At 47.6% G+C, this 14353-nt stretch overlaps 1 long non-coding RNA gene across 1 annotated transcript; it reads left to right on the top strand.

The window, feature by feature from the left end:
* The first annotated feature begins 9819 nt into the window (after window positions 1-9819).
* Window positions 9820-10956, top strand: LOC111774440 (uncharacterized). Its single transcript, XR_002809436.2, has 2 exons — window positions 9820-10027; window positions 10610-10956. It is a non-coding gene; the product is annotated as an uncharacterized lncRNA (long non-coding RNA).
* Window positions 10957-14353: the final 3397 nt, after the last annotated feature.

The raw sequence follows: 14353 nt of genomic DNA, 5'->3' as shown, positions 1-14353 counted from the left end.
TACAACTATGTACTGGGGCTTTGGGGAGAAACAAATAAAAAAAGAAAGATTGGCAACACATGTTAGCTCAGGGCCAATCTTCCTCAGCAAAACAAAAAAAAGACATAAACTCCTCCCAGTCGGGCTGCCCACAACACTGGCAGACAGCACCCAGTAGGTCTCTTTACCTTTTGGAGGCAACACATGCCACACTTATGCGTTCTACTCAGGCCCATCTATGCCATTACGCACAAATTGGCTTCTTCATTTCTATTGTTGGGGAGACCTCAAGAAGCTGCCTGACAGCAGGTGCAGCAAGCCACACAGCAGCCCGCTCCCAGTCCCTCTGGGCTCAGACGTCTGAGTTGAGTTATTGGCGATGCCTGATGATACCTCACAGAGTCTCTGGACTCAGCATGGCCCCACCTGGCTGTCCGTGGGCTGGACCAAACACCTGCCCCAACAGTGGCCTGGTACAGCCCACTCGAGCCCCACATCTTGCAGCCTGCTGGGCCCTTTCAGAGACAGAGGCATTAATAGGCTCATGGCTGTACTGCTACACAGACAAGTCTCCATCCTGCCCTAGGTCAGGGGTTCAGCCCAGCAGAGGCTTGGCGTGGCCACAAGGCCTCGCACTTAAAATGGAAGTCCTACCTCCAGAAAAGGGCTAAACCTGTCGTCAGGGCCTTTCCGGGTGACAGGAGGATGTGGCACCCCCCCACGCTCAGCCTCTGCCCTCTGACATGGAGCTGCAGCTCGTGGCACCCCCACTGCTGGCCTCTCACAGTTTGGGGAGGCCCTTGGGACCACTGCCTGACGTGGAAAGGGAGTTGGTGTGCTTTCCTGATGACAGCACCAGCACTGTGCACAGCGCAGTCTACTGGAAGCCCAGGGCATGTCACCATGCTGGCGGCACATCCCTCGTGGAGGAGGGCTCTCCTGGCTCGGCCCAACTGGCAGAGCTGGTGGCAGTATGCCTGGCTGTACGACAGGTCATCAAAAGGAGGCTCCCAAAGGCACACGTTTCTGTGGACCCCTGAGCAGTAGCCACTGGGCTTGCAGTGTGGACAGGACAATGGCCAAGGTATCATTTCACGATTCAGGGAAAGCCTGTCTGGGGTGTCTCCAGTTGGAAAGAGATGGCCAACTCACACGCCGATTGTGGTCACTCTTGACTGCACACACATGCCACCACACACCAGAACCAGACAATAATAATGTTATAGGCTCCTTATTCCAAACCGTGCATCTGCTCTGAGGCCCCATGTGAGCCACCTCCCAGAGGACCAAACACAGCCCTTGTCTCAACTATTCCAGAGACACCACACCCTTCAGCTGAGTGGTCCATGTGACATCAGACCATAGTGGGTGACAGCATTCAGTGGGGACACAGGTGGACAGTCCTCCTAACCTTGGCTTAGCCAAAGTGGTGGCAGATAATGGCCTCCTTTGCACCCAAATGAAATTCTGGAAGTCTCCCAGGTGGGGACACGTGCCCTGGGGCGACAGACCTTATTCTGGACGGGAAATGGATTGAACTGGACCGCTGCCACCCTCTGCTGGAGCAAGGAGGTACGCAAGCACCATCATGGACACCTTCAGTGGACTCCTGCAGGCCGCTCCTCCAGAAACGCTGCTTCCCATCGTGTCCTCTTCTTGACCAGGTGTGTGCTCATCCCCTTTCGCCCACCAGACATTTCAGATTCAGATGAAGGTACTCATTTCACCTCCCAAGTTCAGTCCTGGGCTCTAAAACATGCCGCCTTGTAATCCCCACCCAACTCACGGGCCCCAAGTGGCAGGATGTGTGGAGAAGCACACAGGCCCACTCAAGACCTGCTCCTCGGGCTTCAAACAGCTGTGGCCCCCGAGTGGACAGAGGGTTACCCCAGTCTCTAATAGTGCTCAATTTGCAGACCTCAGGTCTCCGAACCGCCCACATCAATCCCAGATCTCCCTGCAGGTCCCCCCCACCCAACACCAGGGAGGACATCATTCACATCCCATCCCTGGACGAACGCTCCCTTCTCATCTTGATTTTCCCCCTGTCTCGCCACCTTTCACACACTGGCCACCTGATGGACGGCGGACTGTGCAATAGAACCAGTTATAATAGCCCAAGGGGGACTCTCCTATGAAATTGCTTAGAGAACTTGATTACGTGGATTTCATTGTCCCAGACGGTGGCTCAGCAGCAGCCGCCAAGCTAAGGCCAGGAGCACTGCCTCATCATTCGGGTTATAACGGCTAGCTAATTTCAGCAGATTCATCAAAAATTTTGCAGAACTTGAAATGATAGCACCAGGACCCACTAGCAAAACCACGTGCATCTCAGAGAGAGGACGAGATGCCCTCCACCTCTGGATGCCAGTCCCATTAGGAAATGTCATCTAAACAGAAACCCTGGGGCCCAGCAGCCACAATCAGCGGACTCAGGCCAGGCCCCCCCACCTGCCGGAGACAGACTGAGGAACGTCAGCCTGCATGGTGGCCACGCTCGGCCCCACATCAGTGCACAGACTGCTGACCCCGAGGGACGCCCCACCAGCCAGACAAAGGCAAACACTCTCCCTGGATGTGGCTCTTCCTCTTATCCGGATAGTAGGGTTGCTACTGGACCCCTGGGCCCTAACCCTGCCCCAGGAGAAGCACTGGGACAAATCAGCCAGATGCACCAGCGCAGTACAGGACGCCGAGCACCAGGTCCCAGCATGCCACCAGGCACAGATTCTGGCCCCGAGCTCACCTCCCTCCACATTAAATGGTGTCAGCGGAGGTGACACTGACATGAATAGCTCCCTCCTTAAACCACACCTCAAATTCCATCCCAGGCTGAATGGCCATCCCGGTGTAACCAAGTCAGCGCATGTGCCTGGCAGGGTTGCGCTCTAAGCATCCTCTCGTAGTTTAGCAGGGTGATCTCTGCTTTGTGAAGCTGCCGTCCACAAAAAGAATCCATGGGCATTGTGGGTGGCATGGAATCTGTTCTCTGCAGGGAACCTCTTGCTGCGTGGACATTAAGAACTCAGGACAGCTACAGGCCAACCTCCAGATGTCTCAAGACATACAGGTTGGGCAGAATATCACTATAATATGTCAACCCATTCCCACACTCCCCGAGGTCCCTAAGATGTCCTCACAGCTCTAGCCCTCCACCAGGGGCAACGGCTGAGAGAGGGATTTGAAACATTGAGTCTGTTCACAGGCCTCGTCACTGCCGCCTTCATGAAAAGTGCTTTCCCATGGCTTCAGGAAACAGTCGCGACATCCTTTAACATCTCACTTCAAAAGTGGTTGCTATTCCTGGTGCCAAGGCATCAGGGGTGGACTGTCCACATTTTGGCTCAACTTCTCCATGGGATTGCTGCCTTGACACCCATTCTGTTTGGTCAAGCAGCCTCCGGGGGCCTCGAACGGACACCAGCCCCTCCTGGAATACCTGCCCTAGACAGCAACCCCCAGAGTCACACACAAATGTCAGTTCCTGATGCAACTTCCCAAAGGCCCCTGTGATCAACCTCGTCCCAGGGCCTCCCTGTGTGTGCCCCTTAGACAGGACCCCCACAGAGGGTATTCTGGTTTGAATTCACCAACCATTTGACACCCTGGGGGCTCTAATTGACAAACGTTAACGCAACAAAATTACATAAAGTCAGACACCAACCCCAGATGCAGGAAGCTCAGAGGACATCCACCTGAATAAATGACATGAAACTACCCCTGGGCAGATCACTGAGGGAATATGTAGACAGCAGACCTGCCTCACGAGAAATGTTAGAAGTTTTTCAAAGAGAGAAAATGATAGAAGTCAGAAACCCAGATCTGCATAAAGGAAGAGAATGAAGAAGCAAATTATGTATTTACTATTTTGGACTGATCTAACATAATAAATGGTCTGCCGTAGTAACAGCAATAATGTATTCAATCACTGTAGCTCATATAATTAAAAGATGACCAGGGAGGTTGGCCGAGTGGCGTAGCAGTGAAGTTATCACGCTCCGCTTTGGCAGCCTGGGGTTTGTGGGTTCAGATCCCAGGCACAGACCCACACACTGCTCATCAAGCCATGCTGTGGCTGCATCCTACATACAAAATAGAGGAACACCGTCACAGATGTTAGCTCAGGGACAAGCTTCCTCAAGCAAAAAGAGGAAGATTGGCAATGGATGTTAGCTTGGGGCCAATCGTCCTTACTAATTAAAAAAAAAGACCAGGGGCCAGCCCAGTGGCACAGCAGTTAAGTGCACACGTTCTGCTTCGGCAGCCCAGGGTTCGCTGGTTTGGATCCTGGGTATGGACATGGCACCACTTGGCATGCCATGCCATGGGAGGTGTCCCACATATAAAGTAGAGAAAGATGGGCACGGATGTTAGCTCAGGGCCAGTCTTCCTTAGCAAAAAGAGGAGGATTGGCAGCAGATGTTAGCTCATGGCTAATCTTCCTCAAAAAAAAAAAAAAGACACAAGTGTGTGTTGTCTACAAGGAACTCATTGTAAATATAAAAAGGAACATAAAAGAAAAGGGATGAAGATACATGACACTTCACACACAGCCGACTTCAGAGGAAGGAAAGCTCTCAGGGGTAAAGATGGGTGTTGCATAATGACAAAGGGGCCAATTCTCCAAAAGTACCGAACAATCCTTCATGTGTATGCGCCTTACAACAGAATGGAAAATACTAGAAACGAAAACTGAGGAAACTGCCAAGAGAAAGAGCTGGGGCTGGAACCCCGCGGCCGCAGCTGCATCCAGGACTCGTCTCAGCACAGCCACGGTGTGAGATGTTAGAATCCTCGCGTGTGCGTTTACTGCAAGGAAACTGATGTCACATCAGGTTTTCACTTGGTCCCCAGAGGATTTTGAAATGTAAAAGGCTATATTTCCTTATTCAGATTGTATAGTGTTAACCTAAAAATCAAGAGTCAAAATGAGAGGCAGAGAGGCGTTTATTTGGGGATCAAAGAATTGTAATTCAGGGAGCACAGATTCAGGTAGAAACCCAAATTGTGTCCCGAGCACAGGACACGGGCTCAGGGTTTTTATGGGAAAAAGGGAGGAAGACGAGGTGAGTTGTAGTGAAGACGAGTTCATTGGCGCTGGATGAGCAAGGCTGGGTTTCTGCTTCATAGATTGGCCTGAGATTCGGTCAACAGCAAAGCCCAGTTCATCAGCCCCTACAGACACGGTATTCTCGTCCTTCCTGACTTCTTGGAACGGTGATGGTTTGGGCCACTTTGAAGATACAGAAAACAAGCCATACAAGGCAATTCCTCTGACATGACTCTTCCTGCTGTTTCACTGTGACTCCACACAGGTCAGCTTTCACAATGTGATGTTGCACAGATTTGTGTAAGTACAAAAAATCACTGAGTTTTATACTTAAAATTGTGAACATTATCGTATGTGTATTTCTCCATTTCTAAAAACAAATCTAAAGGCCATAATATCCGTGATAACCCTACCTCCTGGCCACCACCAGAATGCGTTCTGTCTCTATGGATTTGCCTGTTCTGGCTATTTCATATCAATGGAATCATACCCTCTGTGGCCTGTTGTGTCTGGCTTCTTTCACACAGCATAATGTTTTCAAGGTTCATCCATGGGGCAGCATGTGGCAGCGCTTCACTCCTTTTCATGGCTGAATAATATTCCATCCTTTGTATGTGCTACACTTTGTTCTTCCATTGAGCCCTTGATGGACATTGGGACGTTTCCACCTTGTGGCTGTTTTGAACAGTGATGCACGCTACACTCATGTATAATGTGAGTGCCTGTTTCAACATAGGTGGGAGTGGATAGTTGGGTCATATGGAAATTCTATGTTTAACTTTTTGAGGACCCACTAAACTCTTTTCCACAGTGGCTGCACCATTTTACACTCCTACCTGCCGAGTAGAAGAGTTCCAATTTCCACACATCCTTGGCAACAGTGGTTACCTGATTTTTCTTTTATTTTTGAGGAAGATTAGCCCTGAGCTAAGTGCTGCCAATCCTCCTCTTTTTTGCTGAGGAAGCCTGGCCCTGAGCTAACATCCGTGCCCATCTTCCTCTATTTACATGTGGGATGCCTACCACAGCATGGCTTGCCAAGCGGTGCCATGTCCACACCCGGGATCCGAACCTGCGAACCCTGGGCCACTGAGAAGTGGAACATGCAAACTTGACCACTGTGCCCCAGGGGCCGGCCCCAGTTACCTGATTTTTTTATTCTAGCCTTCCTCATGGGTGTGAAGTGGTATCTCCTGGTGGTTTTGATTTGCATTTCTCTGAGCACTCGTATGCCAAGAATCTTCTCAAGAGTTTATTGGCCATTTGTCTATCTTCTTTGGAGAAGTGTCAATTCAAGTCCGCGGCCCATTTTTTAACTGATCTGTTGGCATTTTTGTTGTGAGGATGTCAGGGTTATTTATGTATTTTGGAAAACAAAACCTTACCACATATATGACTTTCCCATTCTGTGGGGTGTCCTTTTACTCTCTGTGTAGTGTCCTTCGATGCACAAAGGATTTTAATTTTGAAGAAGTCCAATTGATCTGTTTTTTCCTTGTGTTGCTTTTGCTTTTGGTGTGATGTTTAAGAAATCATTAACAAGTCCAAGTTCGTGAAGGTTTGTCCCTGTGTTTCCTTCCCTCACTGGGTCCCCAGGACAGTCTGCTGGGGGGCGGGGGGCTTCTCAGCAGAGCCACTTTCAAGTCCTGCACCTGGGAAGACGCTTCTGAGAAATCACGTGTCCCTGGACAATGTGTTAACATGAAAGGCCATGAAGTTGAAAGTAACAGTTTCCATTTCCAGTGATAATGGTCCTTGCCTCCGTGAACGTGCTCCCACTATACTTCTGTGCTTTCACAATGATGCTCCCGGCACAGCAGGTTTTAATGCTTGGTCCTTTTAGGGCCCCTCCCCTTCGTTCTTCAGAACAGCACGGCTGTCACTGAACATTTGTTCTTATTTATAAAACTTAGAAGGTTTCTGGCCTTTCTAAGAACTGTAGTAGTAACAGGATTTTGTGAAAACGATACATCTATTAAATACGAACACCGTGTTGACACTGCTCTCTCCTTTCGTGGAACCTGCTCCATGTTTGCATTTCTTTGAGCCTCCTTTGATGTCATTCAGTCTAATTTTACAATTTTTATGCTCCCTTCTCCGTATAGCCTTCATTAGGCTTGTTTGGTACTTGAATAACTTCTTTGTGCTTTCGTACACGTTGTCTTTCAAATTAGTCAACTTCTTCTCGACAGTGATTAGAAATGGAATGACGTTTATGTTTCTATTGGGTTCGCATCCTGACAAGCTGTCGATCATCTTTTTTCTCTGCTTCCCCTTAGATGCTTTGGAGGTTGTAAACACGCAGTGGTTCCAGCTATGGCACAAGTGACTTTTTCCTCCTTTCTAATGTGTACCCCTGTTCCTCGTGGCATTGGCTGGATGAATAGTCTATGCTGAAGGGGGCTGGGGCCGGGGCATTCTTGTTTTGTACATAATATTATTGAACGAGTGAATTTTGACCACTTGCACATGCGTTCTTTCATAAACATGTTCTTGAAGATGCCCTTGAAAAGGTGGTGAAAGTTCTCATCTATTCCTAAATTACTAAATATTTGCATGGGTGAATGTTGACATTTATAAAATGCTTTTCCTCCATCTGTTGAGATAATTTGAGATAATTTTTTTCAACGTGGTGTCGTACTGAGTTATATTAGCCGATATCCTAACATTTTACTGTAAAATACCCCTGCAGAAAGATGCATAAAACGTACATTTGACTGAAACATTACAGAGTAAATATTGATGACTTCACAACCTGGACAAGATGGAGAGGCTGCCGTCCCAGCCACATCCCACTCAGGTTGAGGGCCCATCAGAGACCCCACCCTGTCCTCTCACAGCGACCAACATCCCAAACGTTTAAAAGATGATTTCCTTTTGTTTCTTTATAGTTTCATCACCTATGTACACAATGTCACCTGCTTTATATGGCATGTAAATAGAATCAAACAGTATGTACCATTTTATACCAAATGTCTTTTGTTCAAGAGTGTTTAATCTTCCATACCTTCACACTTCGTTCACTTCATTCATCCATTGTTACCCTGTAGGACGACACCATTTAAGTGTCCTCCTTCCACTGCTGGCAGCCAGCTCTTTTGGCTGCTATTGCTATTAAAACCAATGTTTCTAATGACATTCTTTAAAATTTGTAGTAAGTTTGTAAGTTGTAGTAAAATCTAGTGACATCCTTATAAATTTCTCTTCTGCCTTGGTTTGTCCTCGTCTCATCTCCATCTTGACGGGCTCCAAGTTGAACTCCTCACACTCCACCAAATTCCTTCTCCATGGGTGATGACCCACATATAGCTGATGGCAACTCCATCATGCCAGTTTTTTCTGAACAAAACAATGGAGTCACCCCTCACCCTTCCTCTCACCCCACCTTCAAGCCATCAAGAAATTCTGATGGCTCTAACTTCAGATTATATCAGGGCTCCAACCTGGCACATCACTGTCACAGGTACCAGCCCAGTCTGACCCGCACCTTGAATGGCAGCATCATCCCCGTGTCTGTTCTCAAGGTACAGAGGGATCCGGTGAAGCTGCCTCATCAGGCCATTTGTAGGCTCCAAGTGCCGGGAGCCGTGGCTACATCATTTGATCGGCTGTTTGACAGGGTCCAGCCGATTAATGCCTAGGGGTGCAGGGTCGCCCCTTGGTGAAGAATAACCGGCCGGCCCCTCACACAGTTCTGAAACCTGTGCTGCTTCTAATTGCCCTTCATTCCTTTTCCTTTTTTAACCTCCAGTTTTCACTCCTTTGGGTGGCTGCTTGGGAGGCACTACCTCCCGGGAAAATTAGATATAGTAAGAGAATGTGACCACCTGCAGGTAACTTTCAAGATATTTTTCAGTTAATTAACGGAGGAGCACACAGTCCCTTTTGAGACAAGCAGAAAGGAATCTGCCCAGATAAGATGTCGAATTAGGTTTATGGCCTCTGTCTGGTTAATGCTTCCTTCTCCCTCCAGTTCTTTGTCTAAATATATATATGCATCGTCCTTCTAAGTTTGCTGGTTAATTGGATGATCAAGAAGTATCTACATATTATTCTTGACCTTCTGCTTTCTGTTAAAATGTTATAGAGGTTTTCTCCTAAAAGCAATAAATAATAAACAATTGATGAGGAGAAGGGCCGAGGGGTGCAGGGATGCCCCTCGGTGAAGAATGGCCGGCCGACACCCCTGATATTTTCTGAATTATATGCATGCTTTCTATCAAGGTTATGTCTATACTTATTTCTGTTTTTTATTCTTGAAGATATATAGTTTAGCTTAGCTTTTCAGCCCTTTACTTTACTAACAAAATGGTACTTTCTCCTGCAGTGTGTTTAAGGGACTGTTAGCTCCACAATCTAAAAGACAAAGGAATGCTTTCGCCCCCTAAAGGGCGCGAAAATGTAAAGATGTTTAACTGCCTGCTGAGAATGCGGATAGCCCTGGGGATAAGACACCCTGGAGTCGCCTTCTGTTCCCATTAACCATCTACACTAATGTCGTAAATGATTGAGGGAGGCAGGGATGGCTCACCCAGGATGTAAACAGATGGAATGCTGTCCTGTCCGGAGGCCTGGACCTTCTCTCTTTGATTTAACTTTACCATGAATTACAACAGGTGTCTAGGTACCTATCTCTTTTAGCTTAGAGACAACAAACACTAATTAGTTGCGGAGAAGACGATCATTAACCTTATGCTCTATAGAATAGAATGCTAATAAATATTCTTGTGCTCATTTTTTTTTACTTCCTTATCTGAGAATATTTGTAGAACCATTTCTGTACTAATCCTGAAAAATATATAAACGACACTTGTGCACAGTAAAGTTGGACTTGCTAACACCAACCCAAGTCTCACGTCCTCTTTATTTTCCCCTCCCCCGTTTTTCGCCAACGCCGTCTCTCCTGCGGGAACCTGGACTCTGCTGAGGCTGGACCCCGGCATCCAAGTCACTCACAACCAGCGTCAGTCTCCTGTGGCCAGTGAATCATGACACGATGTGAGCACCACCCCATCACACTCCTCTGCCGTTCTCCTCCTCTCTATGCTCCAGGCTCACTGGCCTCTGGCTCTCCTCCTAATATGCAAGGCCCACGCCCTCCTTAGGAACGGCACTGGTCTGCTCAGAACAAAGTCCACAGAGCGGGGGTGGGGCTGAAACAACAGGAAGTGATGCCCTCAGGGTTCTGGAGGTGGCATTCTGAAATCAGGTTGTCAGCAGCTTGGCTCCCTCTCCCTCTGGAGGTTCAGAGGGAGCATCTGTTCCAGCCACTCGCAGCTTCTGGTGGTTGCCAACAATCCTTTACCTTCCTTGACTGTAGGCAGGTCACGCCAATCTCTGCCTCTGTCTTCACACGGTGAAGACATATCCGTCTTCTGTGCAGCCCTGTGTCCAAATTTCCCCCTTTTTCTAAGGATACTAGGACCTAATACAATCCACTGTGACCTCATCTTGATTATGAAACCAAGAATGAATGATCTAAAAGAGGAAAAATCTGAGCTAAGCTCTGCTAACTGCAGCTGTGCAGACTCAGCATAATCAGCTGTTTAAAACTAACCCGGTCTTTGTGTCCCTCCTTAGCACGTGAGTGAGCTATTTTCCCCAAGAAGTCAAGGTCCAGACATCAAGAAGAAAGGAGATTCAGCCTCGCAAAGCCGAATGTTGGCAGAGGATGAAAACTAACCAGAAAAGTCCAGATGGTTGAGGAAAGAAAGATTCAACCTTCAAGACCAAACACAGGCTGAGGCCAGCCAGCAAGGCTACCTGCTCCCCATCCCCCACCTACAACGCCAGCCCACAGCCCCCTCCTCTTCCTAAAACCCCAAATAAAAACCCCTACCTTTTTCCCTTCCAGGAGGTAGATTGGAGCTTTAACTCCTATCTCCTCATCTGGCTCTTTTGATAATAAACCTCTTTCCTTGCTAGAAGCCTGATATTTCAGTTATTGGCTTTCCTGCTCATCGGGTAACAGACCTGTGTTTGCATTCTGTAACAATTACATCTGCAAAGACCTTATTCCAAATAAGGTTGTATTCTGAGGTTCCAGGTAGACATGAAATTCGGGGGCAGACTCCTGAACCCAGTGTATGTGTTTCTATGTGCTTGTATATATTTTATAATTTAGGTATTGATGTCCAGTGTTACATGAAATATTTATCTTACGGTTCTGCTTTATTATTCCCATATACACATGCAATCTCCCTATCCATCTTATCCATCTCCCTCTCATCCCCTCACTGTGCTACTTTTCCCATGTTTGATGAAAGGTCAATGAAATCTACAGGTTGATGAGGTTCTGCTGAATGGTGTCATTTCATTGTTGGTAAGGCATGGAGGTATATGTCCCAGAATCCCTGTCTTTATGATTCTGGGTTAGAATTCACCAATTCCTTAACTCATGTCACAACTGGAAGGTACACATGAAGCAGCCATTACTCTCAGGGTTTGGAGCCACCATACGGATGGAGCAATGCATAGTGGCTTGACGGGCAACAGCTTCCAGCTTATTTTTCTGATCACCGGCCCAGTCAAGTCAAACTAAACACCAAATTCCCCTTTCCATTTTCTTAGAGGCCCTGGCCTCCACACATGTGCTCCTGTTCTCTGCCATTGTGGATCAGACTCTAGGGTCAGAGACCCACAGGTCTGGGCTGTGCAAAGCCCCGGTGTGCCCTCCAGGCCCCTGATGGAGGCTGTCACGGTGGTTGAGCTTGACTGACGCTGACTCCCCTCTGCTCTGGATCTTGCCTTATTTGTACCAGATGTTACTTGTACAGTGAACACCCATTCCCTTTATGTTGAGAAGATCTGGGGTCTAATTCCACGACAGACACAGCAGTGCAGCCAAAGAAAACAGGGGCTTGTTTCCCTGCTGCACCGTTGAGTGGCTGCACTGCCTGTCCTTCCGCGTGAGAAGTGAGCACCTTCCTCATGTGTCAGGGACATGGTGGGAGTGTCCTGAACTCGGGGCTGAGAGCAGGCCCTCAGGATGTGTTCAGTTATCATATTTATGTGTGAGTAAAACACTTGTGTACTCAGAAGATTCCACACGTTTCCCAGGAAAGTCTTCAGTGGTGTTTTCAAATCAGTTGTATATTAACAAATGTCACTGTGTGCTTTTCCTTGGCTGAGAGATTATGTTAAAATGTCTGCATTTATGGGTTGTCCAATCAGCCTTGCAATTTTCTCAACTTGAGAATTCTTAGTCAGTATTCTTATGCATTCTTAGTCCACAGTACCACGTGCATACGAGTTTAGAGAATTTTTTCTTTCAGGTAAACATTTACTCCTATATACTTTAAACTTCTGTCATTAAATTAACTTGTAATACAATAAGGAGAGTAAAATAGTGATTGGGCCACTGCTCTCTAGCCAAAGACCTCCAGGATCACACCTGTAGTCACAGAAAGTGGGGTGCACTGACTTAGAGCACTGGGGGTGCACACACCGTGCAGGACTGTGGGAGTGTCAGTAGGAGGGGCATATGACACATGTGACATGAGGACATATTTGGACAAGAATATATCAAACATTCAGACTTGTGTGAGGTGACTTGAGTAAGTGTTCCAGCAAGAGTTCCTTTGCTCTGATTCGATGCTGTCAGGAGGTAAATGTAACTTTATGATTGGAGATCTTAACAGTTCTTGTCTAGAAATCAGAAAGGATGGCGTGTAGCTAACACTAGTTGGTAAAGAGGCAGGGGTCACAATAGCAAGAAGCGGGAAAATTTGGTCAATAGTGTGGTTTGGCTTCTGTTCCATTGGTTGCATTTTTGTGGACGTGATTATAACCTGCTCTTCCTTTTGTCTTGACACATTGCAGTCACGGATTTGCCTCATCTGACGACGGGGCTGGTGAAATTGTTTCTGCTCAACGTAAGTCCCAGCCCAGCAGTGTCAGGCCAGCTTCCAGATGTCTGGGGCTGCCTCTGCCTTTCTCACTGACTATGTGAACGCTGACGTATTTCTCACTATGTATGTGGCACTGTTTTAAGTGTTTTTTGTAAAGTGACTAAGTTATCATATAAATCTAGCTCCTCCTCAGCAAACTCTGTAAGGCAGACACGTTTATCTCCTTGGATGAGTTCACTGAGGCTTTGATGGAGGTGACTTACCAGAGGCCACAGATAAGAAGGGACCAACCGAGGATCATGACTCAAACGTGGCCTTCCTTTCTCACAGTCCATCTTCGTCGGGTGCTAAATGTTGAGCATCCATCACAGCTACACACTCGAGGCTCAAAACAGACTCATTCTCTACACTAATCTACGTCCTGCAGGCCCTTGCCCCTGGGTCCTCGTGCTCTCCGCCCCCCACCTGCTTGGTCACGACCATTTCCTTGATGCTCCCCTATCACCCGTTCTTGGGCTGCAGTGACTCTCTAGGACCTGAGTATGATAAAATATCTCCCTGACCCTCCCTATACCCCTTGTGACTGGTCATCCCCTAGAAGCCGACAGGACAGGTGCAGCATCACAACTCCAAATAGCATTCAGTGGGCGTCCCTCCAAACTTCAAATTCTATGGGCACTGGAAACGAGAGGACCACAACTTCACAAGGAAAACACTCTCTGGGTATTTAGAAGGGTAATTATTTGTAAAAATGTTTGGAATTAGAATTTCATGCTTCTGATATGAAAAAGCAAAGTCTCATGGAAAATGTCAAGGATGGGCTCTTTCCACTGGTGGAGAAAACACACAGAGTGGTTGTGACCCACACCTTCCATGCTGGTACAGGTCAGTGCAGCTATACCGAGCATTTTCAGTGTGTTGGGGTCCCCATAACACTGGTCATATTGACTGATGAGTCGATGACACCAGAGAGGAGAGTCCATCCTGACAAGGGTTGGAATCCCTTAGGTACAGGCTTCCTCTCTGGAAAGGCTGTACAGACACCTTTACTGATCGTTTCTTCTCTAAGTCCCTGGGGGCCTAGTCACCTTACACATCCTCTGAGACATGAACCCCTACAAGGTCCACCCAAAATATAAGACATCCACCATGGCCAGGGCCAGAGAAGGATCCCTGGAGGCCATCTGACACAGAGGGAGAAACTGACCTTTGTCAACAGGGGCAGAGCAACAGAACCATGAGCGTCAACCAGTGGAAATAACACAAGGGAACATCCCTGGGCAGGAGCACCAGCAATTACTCACTTGTTATAGGGAGAAACGTCCTAGGGACAATCAGCACAGTTACTTGTAACAAGACGACAGACAGGGAGAAGAGTTTCCATTGCAGTATTGATTTTCCATGAAACCACTGAGAGCTCTGTGGAGAACAAACATTTAGAAGCAGCATTTCCAGGAATGAGTAGTTCACTCAA

This window comes from Equus caballus, chromosome 7, assembly GCF_041296265.1.
Source record: "Equus caballus isolate H_3958 breed thoroughbred chromosome 7, TB-T2T, whole genome shotgun sequence".
NCBI classification, from domain to species: Eukaryota; Metazoa; Chordata; class Mammalia; order Perissodactyla; family Equidae; genus Equus; species Equus caballus.
The sequence above is the reverse complement of the archived record's forward strand: the minus strand, read 5'-3'. Positions and strand labels throughout refer to the sequence as shown.